This window comes from Cervus elaphus, chromosome 1 (genome assembly GCF_910594005.1).
Source record: "Cervus elaphus chromosome 1, mCerEla1.1, whole genome shotgun sequence".
Lineage (NCBI taxonomy): Eukaryota > Metazoa > Chordata > Mammalia > Artiodactyla > Cervidae > Cervus > Cervus elaphus.
In genome coordinates this window covers 35,338,613-35,364,862 of record NC_057815.1, presented here as the reverse complement: position 1 = coordinate 35,364,862, position 26,250 = coordinate 35,338,613, and the positions used below count along the sequence as shown (strand labels likewise).

At 37.7% G+C, this 26,250-nt stretch overlaps 1 non-coding gene across 1 annotated transcript; it reads right to left on the bottom strand.

Moving 5' to 3' along the window:
* Positions 1-1,743: 1,743 nt before the first annotated feature.
* On the bottom strand, positions 1,744-1,852 carry LOC122703638. The gene has a single exon (XR_006343547.1). It is a non-coding gene; the product is annotated as a U6 spliceosomal RNA (small nuclear RNA).
* Positions 1,853-26,250: the final 24,398 nt, after the last annotated feature.

Here is a 26,250-nt window from a genome sequence, read left to right as displayed (position 1 = left end):
TGTGCTTCTTTTGATTTCTCTCCCTCTCAGATTCTCCTCCTGCCTTCCTCTTATAAGGATCCTTATGATTACATTAAGTCACTCAGATAATCCAGGATAATCTTCCCACCTCAAGGTCCTTAATACCCTTGCAAATTCCCCTTTACAAAGTATAGTGTGTACTGTGTACGGTATGCTCAGTCATGTCCTTCTCTTTGAGACCCCCAAGGGACTGTGGCCCACCAGGTTCCTCTGTCCACAGAATTTTCCAGGTAAGAATACTGCAGCAGGTTGCCATTTCCTACTTCAGGGGATCTCTCCAACCCAGGAATCAGACCCATGTCTCCTGTGTCTCCTGCCTTGCAGGACGATTCTTTACCACTGAGCCATATATTCATAGTTTTCTGGGATTAGGAAGTGGATATCTTTGGTGGGAATGTCAACCTTCCACTACTATGCTTTGCTCTTCAGACAGGAAGCAGATTTAAAACAGTTGTTTCATCAAATGCATTCAAGACTTAGAAATAATACAGTTCAATTCTTTCTTCTTATAAATGAGAAGACAGACTTGCTTAGGGAAGATGCATCTTGTCTGTGTCCTTGTTCCCAAGAAGAGTGGGTGGTTACTGAGCTCTGTGACTCCAAGACAGAGCTTTTTCATTGTACAATGTTGTCCTAAGACTGGAGGAGCACAGAGGGATGAGTTCACATGCAAGTACCAGCAGGCATCTCAGTGGGTTTGCATTTCATAAGGTGATATGAGCACCGCACTCTTCCAATTAGAAGTATTAGTTGCTGGAATCAGAAGGAAGAGTTCAGAGTCTTTCATATCCTGGGCTATTGAAATGAAATAAATTTCACCCCGGGAGTCGCTCCATGTTTATGCCTTGTTCTCAGCTAGATTTTTTTAGCAGTTTGATTAAAATCTTACTCATAGTTGAATTTCTTCCATTTGCTACATGGCCTTTTACAGCAGACATTGCCTGATTTTTGAGTTGGTTGCTTGCCATCTACACTAGAGCTTCTCTAATAGGCTGCCCTTGGCATCGGGCTGTGATCTTGGGCCCAATCAGTTAAGACTAACCGAATAGAATTGCTGTGATTGTAAGACGTTGCTTTGCAAATCCCAAAGAGGTGTAAGAGGAGTCTGTTCTTGTCCAGACCAGGAGGGAGGCAGTCATAGCCAAGTGCCCTGAGGCCCCAGGTCCATCTAGAACAGTACAGTTCTATGAAACACAGGGCAGAGAAAGGGACTTAGCCAGGTTCCTCAGTTTACTTGCATGTAGGTTTAACACCTGACTTAGCTGCTTTTTTGGACCTTCTTTGGATAAATTACAGTGACTGGAAAGAGTTTATGCCCAAGCATTTATGTACATGAGTTTATGCACATAGGATGATAGGTTGCCTTCTAATTATAGTTTTAATAGAGGTTTTCTTCACAAGTGGCACAAAAAGAATGAGGGGGCACTGACAAAAGCCTTTCAGTGCACTTTCTTTCTGAAGTAATCTTTTTTCTTTTAAACTTTCAGTCAGTCAGTTCAGTCGCTCTGTCATGTCCGACTCTTTGCGACCACGTGAATCACAGCACGCCAGGCCTCCCTGTCCATCACCAACTCCCGGAGTTTACTCAAACCCATGTCCATCGAGTCGGTGATGCCATCCAGCCATCTCATCCTCTGTCGTCCCCTTCTCCTCCTACCCCCAATCCCTCCCAGCATCAGGGTCTTCACGAATGTGGAAGGCTTCACGAATGTGGAATGCTTCACGAATGTGGAACGCTTCATGCATTTGCGTGTCATCCTTGCGCAGGGGCCATGCTAATCTTTAGTGGAGAATAATTCACAATAAAACTAAAAAAAAAAAACTAATATTATGAATTAATATACATAGACATTGTAGCATGATCACCAAGATCAAGATGTTTAACATATCTATCACCTCACATAGTTAACTCTTTATTTTTTATGTGGTGAGAATGCTTCAGATCTACTCAGTGACTTTCCACATAAAATATATTATCAACTATAGTCATCATGTTGTACATTGTCTCCTCAATGCTTTTTCTTCTTATAACTGAAAATGTCTATCTTTGATCTATATTACCCTAGTTACCCCCTTTTCAGCCTCTGGAACTGCTATTCTATTCTTTGTTTCTATAAAATTGGCTTGTCTTTCAGATTTCACATATAAGTGATACCGCACATTAATTGTGTTTCTCTGTCTGACTTACTTCACTCAGCATAATGCCCTCTAGTTTCATCCTTGTTGTTGCAAATGGTAAGATTTCCTTCTCTTTTATGGTTGAATAATATCCCATTATAAATATATACCATATTTTATTTATATATTTATCTACTGAAGGATACATAAGTTGTTTCCATATTTTGGCTATTGTGAAAAATGCTGCAATAAATATGAGTATGCAGATAGGTCTTTGAAATCCTGATCTTAATTCCTTTGGATATGCATCCAAGACAGGGATTTCTGACCATAATAGTTCAATTTTTAATTTGAGAAACCACTATGCCTTTTCTGTAATAGCTATGCCAGTTTACATCCCCCAAAACTCTGTTCAAAGGTTCCTTTTCTCCACATCCTTGTCAACATTTGTTATCACTTGTCTTTTTTATAAGAGACATCCTAACAGGTATGAGGTGATATTTCATTGTGGCTTTCATTTTCATTTCCCTAATGATGAGTGGTGAACACCTTTTCATGTACTCATTGGCCATTTGTATGTCTTCTTTGGAAAAATGTATTAATATGTTGCAATTAAAAAATTTTGAAACTAGAGTTCAGAAGAGGCGTTAGTTGGGTTGAATGCTTTTAGAATTACTAAATATAGACCACTGAGATAAACAAACCCAGTGATGCTGTTTTTTTAGGTGCGCAGAAGATAAGATGTTATCTCCAGCCATTTGGAAACATCCGTAGGCATGTTTACAGAAAGGATTTTTTTATTATTATTAAAGGGAAGTTCTTCTATATTAGCATTCCAATACTTTTAGTATAGTGGTCTTATATGAACTCATGTCATAGTTAGAGTCAAACAATGTTGAACTTTTCCCAGATTTCATGAAAAAAAAAAATGAAGCTAATGAGTAGAATGGGCTTCTCTGGTGGTTCAGTGGTAAATAATCCACCTGTCAATGCAGGACACTTGGGTTCGATACCTGGGTCAGGAAGATCCCCTGGAGGAGGAAATGGCAACCCACTCCTGTATTCTTGTCTGGGAAATTCTATGGATAGAGAAGCCTGGGGGGACTATAGTCCAGAGCATCGTAAAAGAGTTTAGACTTAGCGACTAAATAACAGTGAGTAGAATAATCCGTTTTTCTCTCATGTATGTCTTTGTGTCTGATACTACTCATTTAATATCATATATGCATGTAGCTATTTCATTTTTAAAAACTCCTTATTATGGGAGTAGGCTTAATTTTTGCCATTTCATGGTATTCCACAAACAGTGTCATGACTTTTAGCTCCTTTATTATTTGAATAAAGTTTAGAATATAATTTGAGCACCCTATTCCAGGTCTTTATTTCAATCTATAGGCCTAAATCTCCAACTAATTGACATGGCCACTAAATATATCTGAGTATCCTCAAACATGATGATTCTAAAGTGTAAAACTTCCTTTCATCCTGCCTGTCATCTTGTTTCCTCACCATTCTTCCAGCTTCCCAAGCTTGAGACTGACAGACACTCTTGATTACTTTTTTCCTAATATTTAAACAGTTGCCATGTTCTATCAAATTTCCCTCCTCAATGTCCCTGTCATTCACCTCTATCTGTTTCTGATATTATTATTTTGATTCCAGTTTCCCTCTTGAGAATGAGATACTAAAGCAACTTTTCAATTTTTTCCTGCAATCTTTACCCTTACATCTTTTCTCTGTGTCACAACCCAGAGGGTTCTTTCAAAAACACAAATGTAATCATCATACCATTCTGCTGAAAAATAAATTGTTAGCCTCAGGAAAAAGCCAAGATTCCTAGTATGGCCTGCAATACCATCTGGGAATAGCGAACACCTTTGCAAAAGTGTTAATGCCACATATGAATTACCTCTTTTAACCCTTACTATGAAATAAATATAATTAAAACTACCATTCTACAGAAAATGAAGCTAAAATCTAAAGAAGTCAAATAACTTGCCTGAGATGACACAAACAGTAAGTGACTTAGCCATGACTTTATTCCAAAAGCATTTATTCTACTTTTCTATGCTTATAGCTACTATATGTTGAAAATTAAGAAGACATGTGTTTAAGAATGTCTCTGCTTGCAATTATGTATAGTTCTTTAAGAAATAGCCTCATACTTAAAAAATTTCAAAGTAAAATAATGAAAATTAAAAAAATATTGAATTATATTATAAAATGAAAGATATTGTTTCAGGGACTTCCCTGGTGGTCCAGTGGTTAAAACTCTGCACTTCCACTGCATGAGTATTGGTTTGATCCCTGACTCAGGAACTAAAATCCCACGTGCCATGGTACAGCCCTCCAAAAAAAGGGAAAAAAAGAGGCTATTTCAGATAAACATGACAGCACAAACATATGTATTTACCTTTGCTTCTTTCCCAAGTTTTACTAGAATGACAATAAAAGAGAGTTTTGAAAAAGGGCATATACTTACAAGGACATAAAGACATGGATTTAAGAAGAGTAAAAGATAAGAAAGATTTAACTTGTGCCAACTCAACGCATTCTTCCTCATCCTATCTTTTCCCCACCACTGTTCAAATAAACAGCATCCTTTCTAAAGAAAAAAAAAAAAAGACATGGATTTATATAAGATAACTCATTTCAAAATTTTTGAAAGAAGGAATTAGAAGGAATTAGAAATAACTGACTTAAGTGACATGAAAAATCTGAAATAAAAGTAACTGACTTAAGTGACATGAAAAATCTGAAATAAAATCCTGTGGTGTAGAAAAACAGTAAAAGGCAAATTGATGCATCCTACAGAACTTGAGAGGCTCAGGAGTTTGGGGTCACAAGTACCCAGAAAAGTAGGATATGCAGGGCAGGGCACTATTAACAAACAGAATAGTAAAAACTCTGTCTTTATTAGCAACTAGGATCCCATGTCTTCTTCCTGAGAGCAGCTGATCCTCCCTACTTTGGTCAACAGATTGAGGTTTACTGTTTAGAGAGGATGAATCACACAGGCTACAACTTGGAGAGGCTACACACAACTGAGGTATGATAGAGGCACTTTACTTAAAGCAGGATGTTAGGTGGAGATCTGCATTCTAGAAGCAAGACCTCCAACAACCAACTCTATTCAGCTTCCCAATATTAGTAGTGAAGCTTGTAACCTAATCCTAAACCATGGCACTGGAAGATTTTTTTATTTGGCAAATGTAACTTGCCCAAGGGTAAAGTGCTATAGAGACTACTTTTGCAAATCCTTAGTAAGACAACTGTGTCTTATTTCACTCAATATGACACTCTCTAGGTCCATCCATATTGCTGCAAATGACATTATTTCATTATTTTTAATGGCTCGCCGACTCAATGGACATTGGTTTGGGTGGACTCTGAGAGTTGGTGATGGACAGGGAGGCCTGGCATGCTGTGGTTCATGGGGGTCACAAAGAGTCGGACATGACTGAGCGACTGAACTGAACTGAATGGCTGAGTAATATTTCATCATGTATATGTGCCATTGTATATATGTAAATCTTCTTCTTTATCCATTCCTCTGTCTATGGACTTGAGTGAAGTAAGTCAGACAGAGAAGGAGAAATATCATATGACATCCCTTTTATGTAGAATCTAAAAGTCAATGATACAAATGAACTTACAAAACAGAAAGAGATTCACAGACTAGAAAACGAACTAATGGCTGCTGGTGGGAAGGGATAGTTAGGGAGTTTGGGATGGTCCCGTATACACTGCTATATTAAAAATGGATAACCAACAAGTACCTATTGTATGACACGTGGAACTCTACTCAAGTTATGTTCCATCTGGGATGGGAGGGGTTTTGGGGGAGAATTGGTGCACGTATATATATGGTTGTGCCTCTTCATTGTTCACCTGAAACTACCACAACATTGTTAATCAGCTGTATACCAAAACAAGGTTTACAGTTTGAAAAAAAAGAAAAAAGAAAGTAATATAGATTAAAAAAAAAAAGACAGTGTGTCCCTGGATCATCTTGCAGTGAAGCCCGCTAGTGAACCAGTCCCACACTGTGGCATTTAAACTCTAACAAGGAACCTACAAATCAACAGATATTTGAGGGATGACTCTTAACAACAAGCTGAACAAACAGAGATACTTTTAATATTCTCAGAAGTACAAGAGAAGAAGGTATATGCATGAAAAAGAATAGATTGCTTTAAAAAAAAGATATTGTATATTAAAATGTGATAACAGAAATTAATAATTCAGGAGGAGGCTTGGAAAATGCATTGAGAAAATGTTTCAGAATATACCTCCCTAAAGACAAGAAATGAGATGGCTGGATGGTATCACAGACTCAATGGACATGAGTTTGAGTAAACTCTGGGAGTTGGTGATGGACAGGGAGGCCTGGCGTGCTGCGATTCATGGGGTCACAAAGAGTTGGACACGACTGAGTGACTGAACTGAACTGAACTGAAAGACAGGAAAATTAAAGGATCTGTAGACGAGTTCCAAAAGCTACGAGAAATAGAAATTCCAAAAATAGGGACCAGACAAAATAAAGAAAAAATATTAAATACCTATTTTAAAAATATTTTCCGTAATATAGGAATTAAAGAAAAGGCCAAATGACTGGCCAGCAAAATGGGTGACAAAAAATAAAAACTAAAGTCAAAACAAGGCAAATCATCATTAAAATTTTAGAACACTAGAGATAAGAGAATTGTAAAAGCCTCCAGAGAAGTAGGAAAATAGGTTACATACAAAGAGTTGGGAATCAAAATAACATTAGATTTCTGAAAACAATATGCTAGAAAACCATTCCTAGAGGCAATGAAGTTACAAAACGTAATTCTATATCCAGGTGAACTAACAAACAAGCATCAAGGTAGAAGAAAGACCTGAAAGTTATTGTCTATCGACAGAAGAATGGACAAAGATGTGGCATAATATGTATGTGGTAATATTCCACCACATACATATTAGTATGTATCCATTCACATACATACTAAAAGCAATGAAATAATGTCATTTGCAGCAACACAGATGGACATAGGGAATGTCATACTGAGTGAAATGTCAGACAGAGGAGGAGAGATATTGTATGACATCCCTTATATGTGGAATCTAAAAAGAAATTATACAAATGAACTTATTTATGAAAAAGAAACAGACTCACAGATTTAGATAACAAGCTTATAGTTGCCAGGGAAAGGATTGGGGGCATTTGGGATGGACATGGACACAGTGCTATATTTAAAATGGATAACCGATAAGGACCTACCATATAACACAGGGAACTCTGCTCAGTGTAATGTGGCAGACTAGATGGGAGGGGAGTCTGGGGGAGAATGGATACATGTGTGTGTATGGTTGAGTCCCTTCGCTGCTCACCTGGAAGTATCACAACATTGTTAACCAGCTGTACTCCAATACAAAATAAGTTTAAAAATTGTTTTTGGCCTCAAGCACCCTTTTTAGGGAGCTCCTAAAATATGTGCTTTGCTTCACACAAGAGAGAAGCAGCAAGGTGTCCTGAAAACAAGGCTATGACACAGGAACAGGGTGAAAGCTATTCCCAGGATGAGGATGACCAGAAGTCTTAGGACAATTAATGTGTGGTGGATCTCTGGAGTCCAGTTCAGAGCAGGACAGAGAACTCCAACAGTGATGTGTGCAAGGAACGATGACAACAACAAAAAGTGAGTCTTACGGGTTTCCTGCTGTGCTGGAATCCAGCTCTGTCAGAACTGAGGAATGAATTTGTGACAGTTATATAGCAAATGAAACAGCTGGACTAAGTGAAGAAAGCACTAATTCCAGGGAGGACAATATTATAGAAGGTAGGAAATGAAACTGTAACACACTATATGGGTCTACTGCGCATTACTTTCACATAAAATGTAAACAATAAACATTGATTAACTTGAAAAAGGGTGATATAGCTCTTTTAGAGGAATAGAAAAAGATGAAGATTATATAGCTGTGTGTGAGGGAATGAAGGAAGTGGCTATGAGAGTTAAAAGTCTCATCTTACTAGTAGGAATCAATAAATATCACTTACATTTTTGTAAAATCATAAGAGAGCAGTGTAAAGAAGCTATTTTAAAACATGGAAATAAACACCAGGATAAACTGTCAAAAATATTGAAAGTGGTTGGTTTTGGGGAATTGGAAATAGGAAAGAATGGGAAGATATCTGCTTTTTTGTGCATTATTTTAATCAATAAGAATTTTAAAATTAAATCAAAAAAGATAAAATACTGTTCTAAAATCTAACATTTTGACAAACATCTTGTTATATAATTCTTACAGAATTATAAATATTCTAACTTTTTAGCCAAACATCTAATGATGAGATATTTGAAAAGAATTCCAAAGTAGTAAAGTAGAAAAGCTACAAAGTTCCTTATTCCTGTATTACAAATTATTTAAAAAACTATGTGGTCTGTTTGAAAGTATTTCAATAGTATCTAAATATGTTCAGAAAGACATTCAAGAAATATTTTTAAATAAAAAATTGAGCATGACCAGTGTGTTCCAACTTTTAAAAATAATGAGGTCAGGTTTTTTTCAACTATAACATTATAGATTATGTTTTGTCTGTATTTAAGTTCAATATTACTTAACACAGGGTCTGACCATACTATGGGAGATGCTTGCTAAGTGTTTGGATGGAATTGAATTTTTGAGTCCCTTGGAGATCTGATCAAGCCAAGAATTAAGGGAGGAGGTGTTCTTAGTTGACTTGACACAATTTGATTTTTCACTTTTCTTTTGGAATGAAAATGAAATTCACAAATTCCTAGAGGCTTTTACTAGGAGTGAAATTCCAAGCTTTTATGATCCTTGTCTGTAAAGGAACTTACTAGACTCCACGCCTTAAGATTACTGACCCACGTCTGGATTCTAGATGGATTCACTGTTTTCCTCATAGTCTATAAATCACACATCCAAAATGAAACTTCTTTTAATCTATTCCAGCCACAGCAGCTTGTCAGTATTTTGTTAGCAAGTGAAGAATGGATCAAATAAAAGTTATTTTAATTTTTAGGGAACATTTTTTTTTCTGTTTCCTTCTTATTTTATATTTGAATTGTGTTCTCTTTCAGTTAAAATCTTCCTTTTCGTCTGTTAATTGGTAATTCTTATGATAACACTTTCTCCTTTTAGTAGTCTTTCCCGGTTATTTTAAGGTAAATGTTTAATCAATACATACATGTTGCTTATGGAAAATGTGATAGAAAACACCAGGCAAATATTTATAATAATTTGTCCAGTGTTCACCATGTAAGAGGGATTGTCCTGAATATTTTACTCATAAAGGCTCACTTCACCCTCCTGTATTAGTTTTCTATTATTGCAACAACAAATTACCACAAGTTTGGTGCATTAAAACAACACAAATTTATATTACAGTTCTGGTGTTCGAAATTACAACATAACTCCACTGGGTTAGGGTCAAGGTGTTGGTAGGACTTCATCTCCTCCCAAAGGCTCTAGGAAAAAATGCTTCCTTTCCTCCCCCAGCTTCTGGAAGCTTCCCACATTCACTGGTTCAGGGTCCCTCCCTCCATCATCAAAGCCAGCATCACAGCATCCGTCTGCCACCGCTTATGTTGTCACATCTCTTCCTCTGACTCCCTTCTTCTACTTCCCTCTTCCACTTGCAGTGACCCTTGTGATTATCTTGGGCCCACTAGATAATTCTTCATAATCTCCCTATTTTAAGGTCAGTGGTTAGCAACCTTGGTTCCATCTGCAATTTAATTTTGCCTTTGCTATGTAAGGTAACATACAGTTTTTAGAGTTTGGAACATGGGCATTATGGGTATATTCTGCATATCATATCTCTTAACAGCACTGTAGTACTTATGGAACTACTGGGATTTTTACCCCTACCTTACAGGCAAGGCACAGAGAAGCTATGTGAATTCCCTAAGGTCACAAAACTGATATTTAAACCCAGGAAGTTTGGGTTTGGAGTTCCTGCCCTTAAAGATTATATTTATACCAAGGTAACTCATCATTGGTATATTGTACTTTTTAAAAATGTCTTATTTGGGTTCTGTTTTTTCAGATTATAGGCATATTTTGTAGGCTTCTCTCTTCATACTGTTTCTATTTAACATTACTACATGAACTTCCCCCACATCTTTAAAATGTCTGTGTTGTATCCAATTTTAGCTTCAGGGTCTTTGCACATGCTACTTCCCCTGAGTGCAGTGCCCACCCATACCTGCATGTGGCTTACTCTCCCTTCACCGTACAAATATCATCTCATCAAGGAAGCCTTCCTTAGCCACTGTTTCCAAAGGATCATGCTTATCCCTCTCAGTCTATACACTCCTCTTTGTTTTCTTCCTATCATTTGTCACTAACTGAATTTATGTACTATATCTATTATTTGTCTCCCTTACTAGAATGTAATCTCCATGAGGACAAGGGCTGCATTTTGCTCATTGTAGGTATTCAGTAAGTATTTCTTCAATGAATGAATGAACTGTGGATATTTTAAAATTAAGGAGAGTCATTCCCAATGCCAGTACTTTAACAAGTATCAGCTTTCCTCATGTTCTTTTCATTCCCTGTCCATAAATATAATTTTATGTATATAATTTTAGCAGAGAGGCAATTACATGTGTGTGTGTACTTACCTAAATTTTATACATTTTCCATCTTGCTCGATGGTTTTAATACCCGTTAGTCTTAATGGTTATACGGAAAACATTAAATCAATGTACATAACTAAATATTATTCCATTCACTATCACTTAGGTTAAACTTTCCTCTTTTCTTAACCACGTGCTTAGCCTTTCACAGGTAACAATGTCTTTGCTCATTTCCTCACTAGGAAAAGAATACCTAAATTATTACTGTTAAATATAACATAAGTAAAGTACCCAGATAATGACTAACAAATAATTGTTACTCAAAAAATTACTGCTTTCCTTTATTTAGGTTTCATTTCTGATATATTCTTATTACAAAATAATGCTATATTGAACATTTTTTGCTGTTGAACGATTCTGTATTCTTCACTTAGAATAGATACCCAGGAGTGGTATTACTGTGTTGGTGTGGTTCAAAATATTTGCTAAACTAATAAAACTGAATCAATTTAGGGTAAAAACTCATATCTTGATTTAAAGTTTGAGGTTCCCCAAAGACAGATGAGTGACATTATTCTTAATATTATATTGTATTTAGAATATAAAGTTCTTATTATTTCAGAAATATTTCTTTTCTAGTCCTAGTAATACGTTAAGCCTTTCAAGGTGTAAAATTCTTCTTTATGCCTCAAAACATTCAGAATTTTGTTTAAATCTGGAAAATGATTATTTCACCTCTCTGTGGGCTGAGTGGATTGCTCATTTACTCTAGCTCTGAATCTCCTTTGAATTTCTTAGAATTGGTGCCCAAATGACTTCCTCCTTCTTTTTTATTTTTATTTGACAAATCTTTCTAATTTAACAGTTGCTCTTAAAAATAAATTCATCATCAGTTTGTTGCTATACTTGTCTGCATCTTTCCTGGTCTCAATTTAGTCACAGCATCTGTGCAAAATGGTAGGAAAGTTATTTATTACTCTACCATCCAGAGGGAATGCTTGATTCCTGACATTTATATTCCTTGAACATAAAAGCCAGATAAAAAGAAAATCAAACTTCATCCTCTAGGGACTGAACAGATTGCTTACCATGGTTAAGAGAGACTGCCTCCCCCGCCTCCTCTTCCTGAATTATAAATACACTCTCAGGGTTTGTGTCCCCAAGTGACCAGATATTTTTATTCTAAGTCACATTTTGTTGGAGTGATTTAAACTGAGGGGAAAAAACCTGTTGGCCTGGCAGTTGAATGGTTAAGAAAATAGTCTTTGGAGGTCTGTCGATCTGAGGGTCCTCAGCACTTCTGTGAGCCGATCCAGTGATTCTGCCTCTGCTCATCTGATTCCTGAGCTGTCACTGTGATGATAATCACTAGCTCATAGTCTTTGTAAGGAGTGAATGAATGCAAAGTGTATGCAAGACGATGGAGTAATTTTATATGTTTGAGGTAGTGAATTCTATATCCAGGCAAACCATTATTTAAGTAGGAGAATGTAAGAAAGATATCCTGAGGCATATATGTCTTCAGAAGGTTTACTAAACAAAGATCTTATAAATCCAGAAGAAAGTGATGAGCTATGTGGGATAAGAGTAAGCATTACATTTGCTATTATTTTCTCCCAATCTGATGGCTGTCTTTTCACCTTACTTATAGTTTCTTTTGTAGTGCAAAAGCTTTTAAGTTTCATTAGATCCCATTTGTTTAGTTTTGCTTTTATTTCCAATATTCTGGGAGGTGGGTCATAGAGGATCTTGCTGTGATTTATGTCGGAGAGTGTTTTGCCTATGTTCTCCTCTAGGAGTTTTATAGTTTCTGGTCTTACATTTAGATCTTTAATCCATTTTGAGTTTATTTTTGTGTATGGTGTTAGAAAGTGTTCTAGTTTCATTCTTTTGCAAGTGGTTGACCAGTTTTCCCAGCACCACTTGTTAAAGAGGTTGTCTTTTTTCCATTGTATATTCTTGCCTCCTTTGTCAAAGATAAGGTGTCCATAGGTTCGTGGATTTATCTCTGGGCTTTCTATTCTGTTCCATTGGTCTATATTTCTGTCTTTGTGCCAGTACCACACTGTCTTGATGACTGTGGCTTTGTAGTAGAGTCTGCATTACAGATTGAATGTGTTGCCCCAACATTCATCTGTTCGAATCTTACTCCCTCCCCAATGTCATGGTATTAGGAGGTGAGGCTTGAGGGAGATAATTAGGATTAGATAAAGTTATGGGCTTTCCTAGTGGTTCAGCAATAAAGAACCCGCCTGCCAGTGCAGAAGATGTAGGTTCAATCTCTGGGTCGAGAAGATTCCTTGGAGAAGAAAATGGCAACCCACTCCAAAATTCTTGCCAGGAAAATCCCGTGGACAGTAGAGTCTTGCGGGCTACAGTCCATGGGGTTGCAAAGACTGGGACACAATTTGGTGACTGAACATGCACGAAGGTTATGAGGGTGAAGTCTTCCTCATGAATACAGTTAGTATTCTTAAAACAGTCATGTTCCTCTATGTGAGGGTACAAGGAGGAGGAGGTCGTTCGCATCCCAAAAGAGGCTTCTCACCAGAACTCATCTGTGCTGGCAATGTGATCTCAGAATTCTAGCCTCTGGGACTGTGAGACATTCATGTTTGTTGTTTAAGTCACTCACATTTGGTAATTTGCTATTGCAGCCTGAACTGCCTAGGGCAGTTAGTAACTTAGTAAAGTTCATTGTTGTTTCAAAAGAAAAAACCTAAGAAAACATATTCTTAGTAATATAGAACAAATTTATGGTTGAGGCCAGAGGGAGGCAAAAATATATTTTTTAATTTATGAAGTGGATATTAACATTTAAGAAATTAAATAATAAACACAACAATTGGTTTTAATAAATTTGGCATAACCATTGAATGATAAAGATAGAATATGTCATCTTCAAGTGAGAAGAAGAGAACCTAATCTATTTTTCGAAGGGCAGAAGAAGAAAAAGAAGCAAAATAAAAGTGCAGTAAATTGAAAAGGTGAAAAGGGTAATGGAAACACATTCTAACATAAAATAAGAATAAATACAAATGGATTTAGCTTACTGGACAACAGACAGTTTCAGAGATGCATTTTAAAAGTATGTCCCTTGATAATATACATGTTTCGATGCTGTTCTCTAGACAAGTGCTCGAGGCTGGTGCACTGGGAAGACCCAGAGGGATCGGGTGGAGAGGGAGGTGGGAGGGGGAATCGGGATGGGGAATACATGTAAATCCATGGCTGATTCATGTCAATGTATGGCAAAAAACCACTACAGTATTGTAAAGTAATTAGCCTCCAACTAATAAAAATAAACGGAAAAAAAATAAATGAACTGAATTTCATTAAAAAAAAAATTCCTCATATTCCAGAATAAAAGTATGTCCCACATATAGAGCTTATATAAAAGGCATATTTGAAAGATAAAGAAAATTTGAAATTACATGTATGACAAAATGCAATCTAGACAAAGTTGTGATAGCAATATTGATATTAAAATGTGAAAACATAAGGGTAAAAGTGTAGCATAAAAGAACAATAGACTAAGAAACTAATTAGGGACATATATGTACCTTACCAGATAGGCTAAAATAAAAGCTACAAACAGAATAATGGGGAGAAATGAATAAAGCTATACTTAACAGTGGGGGCTTCCCTGATAGTTCAGTTGGTAAAGAATCCACTTGCAATGCAGAGACCCTGGTTTGAATCCTGGGTCAGGAAGAGCTGCTGGAGAAAGGATAGGCTACCCACTCCAGCGTTCTTGGGCTTCCCTTGTGTCTCAGCTGGTAAAGAATCCATATGTGATGCAGGAAACCTGGGTTCATCCCCCTGGACAAGGAAACAGCTACACCCTCCAGTATTCTGGCCTGGAGAATTCCATGGACTCTATAGTCCGTGGGGTCTCAAAGAGTTGGACACGACTAAGGGACTTTCACTTTTCCCTTTTCATACTTAACAGTAGCACATTTAAACATACTCCTTTCAGAAACTGCTAGATCAAGCAAAATGTAAATGCATTACTAAATCACTTTGGTGAAAGAGAGAAATTATGAGAAAAATTGAAAATTACTTAAAAGTAAACAAATGAAAATAGTACATGTTAAAATTGTGGACTCAGCTACAGTAGTGTGGAGAGTAAAATTTATAGCTCTAAAAATGTTTTTCACAAAACCACACAGATGAAAACAAATGAGCTGAAGATCCACAGTTGTAGAAACTGGAAAACAAGTAACAGAGCAAATTTGAAGTAACCAAAGAGAAGATACGAGCTAAATATCAGGGGGGAAAAATCAGTGAGTTAGAGAATAACAATAACTAATGACTGCCAACTAAAAAGGGAAACAAAATTTAAAAACCAGAAAAGGAGAAACTAAGATAAAAGGACTGGTAGCAGATATCAAATCTACCTAAATATGGAACTGAGACTGAGTAATTGTGAGAACCACAAGTACAGAGAGAATGCAAATACTGTAAGCCTTCACTTGTTGGAATAATCATAAAGGAATTATGTTAGGCTGAATAATGCCCCCTAAAAGTTAGCCATGTTCTAATCCCCAGAACCTGTGAATGTTAACTTTAATGAAAAATAGAAATTCTTAGATGTGACTAAGATGGATGGGGAGGTTGTGGTGTGTTATCTGGGTTGGCCTTGAATGCAGTCACACTTATTCTTATAAGACAGAAATAGAGGGTGAGATGACAGAAGAGAATAAGACCATGTGACCCCAGAGGTAGCGATTAGACCGAGCCACAAGCCAAGGAGTGCTGGAAGCCACCATCAGTGTGAAGAAACAGGTCTCGGGGTGTCTCCTAGAGCCTTCAGAAAGAGCGTGGTCCTGCTGACAACTTGATTTTAGCTCACTGAAACTGATTTTGCCCTTCAGTTTCTGGAGTAGTAAGAATATAAATTTCTGCTATTTAAGGCATCAAGTTTGTGGTCACAGAAAAATGATATAATAACCAAAGAAAATTTGAGGTGGGGAGAGGGGTAACAAGGAAAGGAAGTGAAAATATAGTAATTTCCTCATATCTATCAGAGTTAATAAATATTGTCTAAAGTTTAAAAAGACCTCCAATAACCCCACCCCTCTATGTTATAATTTATTTTTAATGTTTTCATATTTTTAAAGGTTTTTTTGGGGGGGCTATTATCTCTGACATTTATTCAGATTTACTTGTTTCTTTTTAATCCTGTTACAATCAAGCAAAACATTATTGTATCTATTTTTTAAGACTATATAGATAGTATGATCCTTTCTTGCAAATATGTTTACCTATATTGTTCTGTACTTGTTCTTCCCTTTCTGTGGCACATAGAAAAATATGTAGAATGATGTCATTAAATATTAGTGATGGTTGCTTTAGGTAATAAAATTTTGGATGCATTTTCAACATTTTTCTTTGTATTTTTCTGTATTAGTTGACAAGAAAAAGACATGCATGTATCTATTTATCTACATCAATCTACAATTTTTGCAAATACAAAATTATTATTCTTTTTGGGGGTATGGTTGGGCTGGATGAAGCACAAGCTGGAATCAAGATTGCCGGGAGAAATATCAATAACCTCAGATATACAGATGGCACCACCCTTATGGCAGAAAGCAAAGAACTAAAGAGCCTCTTGATGAAAGTAAAAGAGGAGACTTAAAAAGTTGGCTTAAAGCTCAACATTCAGAAAACTAAGATCATGGCATCTGGTCCCATCACTTCATGGCAAATGGTTGGGGAAACAGTGGCAGACTTTATTTTTTGGGGTCCCAAAATCACTGCAGATGGTGACTGCAGCCATGAAGTTAAAAGATGCTTGCTCCTTGGAAGAAAAGCTATGACCAACCTAGAAAGCATATTAAAAAGCAAAGACATTACTTTGCCATCAAAGGTCTGTCTAGTCAAGGCTATGATTTTTCCTGTAGTCATGTATGGATGTGAGAGTTGGACTATAAAGAAACCTGAGTGCAAAAGGATTGATGCTTTTGAACTGTGGTGTTGGAGAAGACTCTTGAGAGTCCCTTGGACTGCAAAGAGATCCAACCAGTCCATCCTAAAGGAGATCAGTCCTGGGTGTTCATTGGAAGGACTGATGTTGAAGCTGAAACTCCAGTACTTTGGCCACCTGATGTGAAGAGCTGACTCATTTGAAAAGACCCTGATGCTGGGAAAGATTGAAGGCAGGAGGAGAAGTGGACAACAGAGGATGAGACGGTTGGATGGCATCACTGAGTCAATGGAGATGAGCTTGAGTAAACTCTGGGAGTTGGTGATAGACAGGGAAGCCTGGTGTCCTGCAGTCCATGGGGCCAAAAAGAGTCAGACACGACTGAGCGACTGAATTGAACTGAAAAGAATGTTTACTTATTTATTCATTTAAAATAAAAATTATTTCAGTGTAGCTGATTTAGATGTTGTGTTAGTCTCGGGTGTACAAAATCCGTCAAACTTATACATATATCCGATCTTTTTTACATTCTCTCCCCATTCAGGCCATTACAGAGTGTTGAGCTCCCTGCACTATAAGTAGAAGTTACCTATTTTAAATACGGTAGTGTGTGTATGTCAGTATTGATTTCCCAATTTATCCTACCCTCCCTTATCCCCTGGAAACCTTAAACTTATCTTCTAGATCTGTGACTCTACTTCTGTTTTATAATTAACAATTTTAGTAACAAAAGACTATTCTTTTAAAATTAAAAAGAAATCTAAAAGTCTTTTTGTGTGTTCTTTGCAAACCAAGCATTTAGAATTTTCTCAATCATTTCTCTTATAACCTTTTCAGACCTCTTAGTTCACATGCTGGGTTTTCTATACCTTTATTAGAATGAAATGGATACAAAGCAATATCCTATGGATGGCTTGACCCTATTCAAAGTCAACAAGACTTTTTCTATATATTATCCTGAAACGCTGGAGATACTGCTCCCTGTAACACCCTAAAAATTGTGACAGGAAATACTAGATATGTGGAGAAGAAATCAGGGGATAAGGCAGAATGAAATGTCGAAAAGAATATTGTAATACTATGAACTGTGTCTCTGGGGAGATGTGATGGTTTGAATATGTGTGTCCTTTCAAAATTCCTATGTTGAAGTCATAATGCCCAGTGCGCCTTTGGGAAGCAGCTGGGTTGAGAGGCTGGGACCCTCATGAATACAATTAGTGCTTTTGTAGAAGAGGCCTCAGAGACCTTGCTTACTTCCCTTCCATTCTGTGAAGACACAGTGAGAAGGTGCTTGCTATGCACCAGAAAGTGAACCAAACAAGTCAGCTCGCACTGTGATCCTGGCCTTCCTGGTCTCCAGAACTGGGAGAATAAATTTCTGTTGTCTCCAAGCAACTCAATCTGTGATATTTTATTCTAGCTGCAGGAGCAGACTAAGAAAGGAGATTTACAGAGGGTGGAAATCACATAGTTAAAGAGCCCATTACCTCCCTTAATTAGTTTGCATCTGGGTTAGGTTAGTGAAAATAAGGGTGAACAGTAGACATGTTGGCTGTCCTGCAGCCGCATAAGCATAGTGACTTCATGAAGTTTCCAAAATAAAGCAAATGACACTTTGTGCTCCCTCACAATGACCATGCTCATTCAAGTTTTTAGCTGGTTTGCATTCTGCTTGCAGAAGGCATCTTTGAGTGGCTGGCACTCTGCTTCCGTGGGCCGCCAGGTGTGTTTGGCATTGAAGGTGCACTTCTCCTAATAGGTTGTGTGTCTGTCAATCTGTGGGTGATGTGGGCTGCTCCTTTCGGCTCCTCTGAGAACCTAAAGAACAGAGCATGATAATGGTGTGTACATCTAGCCCTTTGATACTTTTCTTTTCTTTCTTTGTCCTGGCACCTGAGGCCGCTGCATGATGAGACTGCTGAGGACGGGTAAGCAGATTGCTGGTACAGTAGAATGACCCTAGGGTGGGAATCAGGAGACTTGGGACTTATTTCTATTTTGCAATTTATTTGCTATGTGCCTCCTGAAAAAATAATTTATTTTGTTTTCTCATGCCTTTTTTAATCATCTATATATGACACAGTTGGGCTGAAGCAAAGTTCTTTACAGTTTTATCATTCTGTCACACCCACACTTAATATTTAATCAGCAGCAATGATAGGGATGTTTCTATCCACGTATGTGTTTTTAATTTAGTTGTCATTATCATAAAAAATAGTGGTCAGTAGTGATCCTTCTGGAATATCAGAGCTGAAGCTCCTCTAAGTGCTTTTGTGAAAATATTATCTCAAGGTAAATGACATTTATCTCTCAATTAGGTAGTAAAGGACAGGAATGGAATTTGCATTCTACTGATTTATGCCCATATTTTATTGACTTCATTAAACTTTGCATTTAAACACTGTGTATGTGTGTAATTTATTAGAAAATTAAATGGCAGTGATATTTGATACAGGCAGATGAGATGGAAAGGTTACATTTGCATGAATCCATGCTTCAGTTGTTAGCTTTAAGTTCTGAATTATAACAGAGTCCTTTCTCTTGTTATTAACACATTTTGCAATGTATTGCTTAAACCATCATCTGCTTGGAACTAGGAACTATTTTTCATGGCCTTCAGGAAGCATTCCATAAATGGTTGAATGAAGGAGTGCGAGAGGCAATCATACAACCATGTGGCTGGACACTGCTGCCATCTATGGTCTAATCTGAGTGAAGCCAGCCCTTGTTGGTGGTCAGCTCCTAAAGTATTTTTGGCTACTTCTCCCCATTTCCCTTAGATATTATTCCAAATCTTTATCACTTACCACAAGGTACCTATACAACTCTTGCTTCTTTCCCTTTCAGCAAATGACTCTCGCACTTGCTTCCTTGAGAAAACAGGCGGTCATCCCAGTGCAATGATGCTGACCCTTGCTGACTTTGGTGCTCAACAGAACTCCTTGTGCAATGCTATTACGTGAGGCAGCTAGCTGGTTGGGAGCTCTGAGGTCACGTATCTGAATGTGTTACTGCCAGGCACATTGTGGGAGAGTACACCAGTCAAGTGCTACCCTCTTTCTCACAGACCCGAACTCTTCCAGCTCTTACTATTCCATCATTACAAGCCAGAAATATGTCTGCACACCTACCATTCTATCCTCCCTTCCAGCAGAATCCTTCCTTTCCAAGGCCTACCTTCTACAAATGCCTCCATTCACTGCCTTCTCCAAGACCTTGCTTTTTCTCTTACGTCTTTTGTTTCTCTCTCTGCTGCCTTTTTTCTGTCAGTCCAGTTCATTGTTGCATTTATTCATTTCAGATTGAATTATTGATCCTAATTCTCCTCTCCCCCTTAATAGGATTATACATCCATCCTTTTATCATATAACTTGGCAGTGTTCTCACTCTCATTTCTTTGGGTCTGTTTCCTTAAGTGCAAAAGGAACTAGTTGGATAAGATAAAATTCTTTATATAGCTTAATATCTTATGATACAATCAATATTTAATTAGCAGCAATGATATGGACATTTCTCTCTGGGTATATGTTTTGAGTTATGCATCATAATCCTGAATAATAGTGGGCAGAATACTTTAATACTTTCCCACTTCTTTGATGTTGGTCTTGGTCTCGTGACTTGCTGTGACCTGTGGAAAGTGTACAGAAGTAACTGTGCCAATCACAGCCAAGGCTTCAGGAAGCATGGCATGATTTTGCCTGCCTTCTTATTCTCCAGTGATCTAGTGAAAGAACATGCCCCAGGCAGTCTCTGGCCCAAAGAGAATGAAGAAACACATGGTGCAGAACTGAACACAACCCACAGCCTGGAGCCAAGCCCAGCCAAGCTCACTGAGATCAGCTGAACTCAAGCTGACCCATAGATTCATGGTCAAAGGAATGCTTGTTATTTTTCAGACATCGAGGTTTAGGAAGATTTGTTATTTAGCATTATTTCAGTAAAAACTAACTCATACACTACCCAATCCATTTTTCCACTCAACAATTATTTATTGGGTAGCTAATAAATGCCAGATACTTGTAGGCTTCAGAGTTACTATGGTGAATAAAACAAAGAAGACAAAATAAATGAGCAGAGTGATTTCACATCCTGACAAATGCTATGAATAAAACAAACTGAGGTGAAAAAATAGTGATAGAGGCCATGGAAGAGTGTACCTTTGGTTTGGATGGTCAGGCAAGGCCTCTGGATACCCATTTGAATAAGACATAGATGACAAGAAGGAGGCAGCCAGAGAATGACCTAGCCATAGCACATTCCTACAAAAGAACAGTCATGGAAAATCCTTGGCTTCGGAACAGACTTGGGTCTCTCAAATAAACAAAGGCTGTAAAATTAACATGAAACATAATTCCAGATACTAGAAGCTGGGATATATAGAAATAAAACCAAGGTGCAGGTAACAGCTGAGCCAGACTAGAAAATCAGGGTGGTTGCAAAGAGGGGCAGATTCTGGGCTTGAGATTTTGGCCACTGTCATCCAACTCTAGGGTAAGTCAGGCTGGCTTATGTGCAGCTGACAGACAACTGTCGTTCCACTGAATTGGACAGTTTCTTTCATTGTCTGCATCCTGTTTAGTATTTCTTGGGCCAAAATTTTTCATCTCAGCTAGAGACGCATTACATAGTTTTCACCAGATGCAAATACTCAATTTTCCATGGGAAAACTCTGTTTGTTCCTCTTTTATTGTCCCTCCACCCCCATTCTTTTTAATCAAAGTTATACACACACCTGGTTTGAAGAGTCAAAACGTTTGTAAGTTTTCTTTTAAGAAACAGCCATCATCGTGAGGAGCCCCTGCACACTCACATCCACCCCTCCCAGAGCACTTAACCTCATTTACCTGGTTTTTATCCTTTCACTTTCATGTCTCTAAATAACAGATATACTGCTACTTCTTGATTTCCAATTTTTGGATATTTCATGTTGATTCTTCACACTTGACTATGAGAATTTAGTTTTCTTCCTTTCCTCTTCTCCCATCAAATACATATATCTATTCTATCACCTTTTCCTCTCAGTATAAGGTTATGATAATTTTACTTACCTCATTGTCTATTTATAGAAATGCTTTTGAAAGCTGAGTCATACACAACAATGTAATTACTTTTCTGTGTTAGGCAACCTCTGATATGGTCCCCAGTGATCCTTGCTGACTAGTTCTCAAGACTGCATATTCCCCTTCCCTGAGTAAGAGATGGGCTTACTGACTTGCTTCTAACAAATAGAATATGGCAGCAGCAATGAGATGTCACATATGAGATGAGATGTGGTGACATAAAGACAACTTACATTTGGGGCATTCTCTTTTGTTCACACACTCTGAATGTGGTAGAGGTCTAAATTCTCCCAAATTCCCATTCCCCAGTTGATCAGTCAAATAGTAATCTAAGCACTGCTGTGAAGGGATTTTGAAGATGGAATTAAGGTTCCTAATCAGTTGATCTTAAAATAGCAAGTATACTATGAACTGAGTGTGTGTTTTCCCCAAAATTCATACGTTGAAATGCTAATGCTCAATGTGATTATATTACAAGGTAGGCCTCCGGGAAGTAATTAGGTCATAAGCGTGAAACCCTCATGAATAGGATTAGTATTGTAAGCAAAGGGTCTCCAGAGAGCTTTCTCACCCTTGTGCTGTGAGAGGACCCAGTGAGAAGACTGCTGTCTATGAACAAGGAAGCAGGTCCTCCCCAGATATAGAATCTCTCAGTGTGTTGATCTAGAACTTCCTAGCCTCCAGAAATGTGAGAAATACATATTTGTCATTCAAACCACCCAGCCTATGGGGGGTTCTGTTATAGAAGCCCAAACAAACTTAGGGTGATTATTCTGGGTCATCCAAATAGGCCACATGAACCCTTGAAAACAGAAGTGCAAGGCGAAGATGAGAAAAAAGCAGCAGATGTGTGGCAGAAGGGGAGAACAAAGACACTAAAAATATGAACAGGACTCAGGTCCCCATCAGCAGCTTCTAGATGAAGGGGGTTATGAGCAAGGGAATGTGGGCTTTGGAAGCTGAGGGCAACCCTTGGTCAATAGCCAACAAGGAAAAGACAACCTAGTCCTACCACCACATGGGACTAAATTCTGCCAACCTCCTGAAGAGCCTGGATGTGGATTCTTCCCCAGAGCTCCAGACAAGAGCCCAGCCTGAGACACAGAACGGAGGCTCTGGGCTTACCTGGACTTCTGACCAACGGATCTGTAAGATATTATGTGGGTGTTTTTTTAAGCTGCTAAATTTGTGGTAATTGTTACAGCATCAATAGGAAGCAAAAACACTGCAGAAGCCACTGGTCAAACTGTGAGCAAACAAAGGAAGTTGGGGGAAGTGATGCACCAAGGATCCATGACAAGGTTGGATAAGGTTACTTTATTAAATAAAATTTTCTCAAAAGATTACACGAAAGAGGTCATGCACTTACTCAATAAATGCTTATTGAGTGCATGCTGGGGACACTACCATGAATAAGACAATGGTTCTGATGCTGTGGAATTTTAGTTAGAAAAACAATTTAGTTAACAATTTTAGTTAGAAAAGAGGGTGTGTGGCGATCAATTACATCTGTGTTCTGTTCTTCCAAGTATACTCGCAAACAAGAGAGACTTCATCATACTTATTTTGATACATTTTAGGAAAATCCAATATTATTTGACAAACATTTAATTTGTTGTTGTTCAGTCGCTCAGTCATGTCCAGCTCTGCAACCCCACGGATTGCAGCTGGCCAGGTTTCTCCATCCTTCATCATATTACGGAGTTAGCACAAACTCATGTCCTTTAAGTCAGTGATGCCATCCAACCATCTCATCCTCTGTCACCCCCTTCTCCTCCTGCCCTCAATCTTTGCCAGCATCAGGGTTTTTTCCAGTGAGTTGGCTCTTCTCATCAGGTGGCCAAAATATTGGAGCTTCAGCATCAGTCTTTCCAATGAATATTCATTGTTGACTAAACACTGACTAAATCCTCAGATTGGTCCAGATCCCAGGTGGTAAACAATGATTCCTGGCCTCACAATGCTTCTGTAAGAAGAAGGCAGGCATGGAAGGGTATTGCTTCCTACCTTCCTACACTACACAGTGTGATGTTTAAAAGAGGAGAAAAGAAGGGGCCCAAGGAGGAGCAAGGTCAGGTTTTTAGAGCACTGATTAGGGTGCACATTATTTAGGATATTTATAATTTAGCAAGAACTGTCTTTTTCATTTTGTCTTTCAAAATAACAAGGAATATGGTATCTTCTCATTCTCTTGTTTCTGATTCTACTACAGATGCAAGAGAAAGCTAAGAATGCACTGCCCTTGCACATTGCCTAAATATTTAGTTCTACTCATAAAATTCAGGGATCTATTAGAAATTTGGCCTTGAGCTGGACAGATGTGCCTGTGCAATAGAAGATTAGGTTTTCCTAAAAGGCTTGCTTGTATGTTTTGTGCTCAAGAGCACTACGGTGTTGACATGTGCTTTTCCCAGAGTAATCTCATTACCATCATTCATTTACTAATTTAGTCAGAGACCATTTGCTTAGGGGACCCCTGTGTGTATTTTAAAAATAGCTACACATTCAGGTTTCCTTGATCTTATAAAAAGAAAAAAAAGCTGTTGGTTTTCCATACAGAAATAACTGATCTCAACTCAATCTGTTTTCTCCTATATAAACATAGCACAGATGTGTGTAACCTGCACTGAAATAGTATTATATAAGTTTGCATATATAGTTCTCTGTGTTCTTTTTGTTGAATATGGCTTTGCTTGGCTTACTCATTAGGAGCCAGAGATTAGAGGCATTGCTTCACATTTGTTATTCTCCTCTATTGTTAGTTTTGGGCTTCCCAGGTGTCACTAGTGGTAAAGAATCCACCTGCCAATGCTGAAGACACAATAGATGCAGGTTTGATCCCTGGGTCAGAAAGATCCCCATGGAGAAGGAAATGGCAACATACTCCAGTATTCTTGCCTGAAATATCCTATGGACAGAGAAACCTGGTGGCCTACAGTCCATGGGGTCACAAAGAGTCAGACATGACTGAGTGCACACACATTATTAATTTAATAATTCCATCAACAATTATCTGCTATATGCCTAGCACTGTAATAGGCTTTAGGGGACATAAACAAAACCGTGAAAGAGTCCCAGGAGTTAAGTAACTCAGTTTGAGTTGAGGAGTTGATGTCTAAATTGATTTCTGTAGAAGAATAAATAAGGAATGATCTCTTGAGAGAAGTTGGACCAATAACAAGATGATACACTAACCTCAGTGACAAAAATACTTCAAGGTAGGATAAAAGCTTTCTATCTAGGAGAGTCCCTCCCTAGGAGATGGAGTTGTGGGATATAGACTTCCATTAGAATGAATCAGTTGAATGGAGTAGGAACTAAAAGCAAAAATTGGATGGGGAGCCCTATTTTTAAAAACTGGATTAGTTAAGATAGTGTTAGCTATTAATAAGAAAAGTAAAAGCAAAATGAATGATTGTTTACATAGGATAAACATATATTTGTCAATCATATAAAGTCCAAAATAAACATGCCTAATTGGTGGAAGCTTTCTTCCACATAGTGACTCAGGGATCAACACTCCCTCCATCCTGTGGCTTTATTACCTGAGCACTAGTTTTCAAGGTCACTGCATTTGGCACCAGGCCCAAAGATAGTGAAAGAATACAGATGTATTCACAGGTTGTTTATGGTCCAGGCTTAGAGATGGCATACAGTGTTCCATGCTCTGGGCTAGAATTTAGTCATGTGACCTCAACCAACTAGAAGGAAAGCTGAGAAGTAATAGATTAGCTGTGTAACTAGAAGGAGGAATGACGCAAACAGCTAATTTCTGCCACAAAAGCCTTAAGCTGAATTATAATACTCTAGGGTTGGAAAGCACTAGAGGGTTTTGCATCTATTTATTCTCTTCTGTGCTGGCTGGAGAACACTTCAATTATATCTTAAATGACATATGTTCTAGGCTACTTTACATTTTCTGTCTCCTGAACCTGGACTCTCCATAATTTGTCAATATCCAACTTTAAATTTTGGTGTCCAGAAAGATTCTATTATTCCAGATATGGTTAGCCAGAAAAAATCGTAGTGGGACAAATTTCCCCTCATGCCCAAGACTATGTAACCATATAACTCTGCTTGCTTTTTATCGTTTAATTTATTCACTTAATCGGTAGGTGTCATGGATTAGAAAAGTAAATGTTACTCTTTCTTATTCACTGTCGTGTCCCCATGTCTAGCATAATACCTGCTACACAGTAAGCATTTAACAAATATTTAATGAATGAAAAAAAGTTTATCAGAATCTTATGAGTTTCCTTGAATTTAATATACAATTTTATATTTTCTATTTCTTATCTTTCTGGGCTGCATTTTATGTGATTTCTGCTAGCAGTTTTCTAATTTAGTCCTTCTTCTCTTTAACTATGCCATTGAGTGGATCATCAGTTGAAGTTTTAAAAAAAAATTTCAATGTTGTTACTTTTAATTTCTAGAATTTCTAGAATTAATTCTGCTCAGTTTGCTTTTTGGATTTTGTCCCTTCCTCTATTTCTCTGGGGGCTTCCCTGGTGTCTCAGAAGTAAAG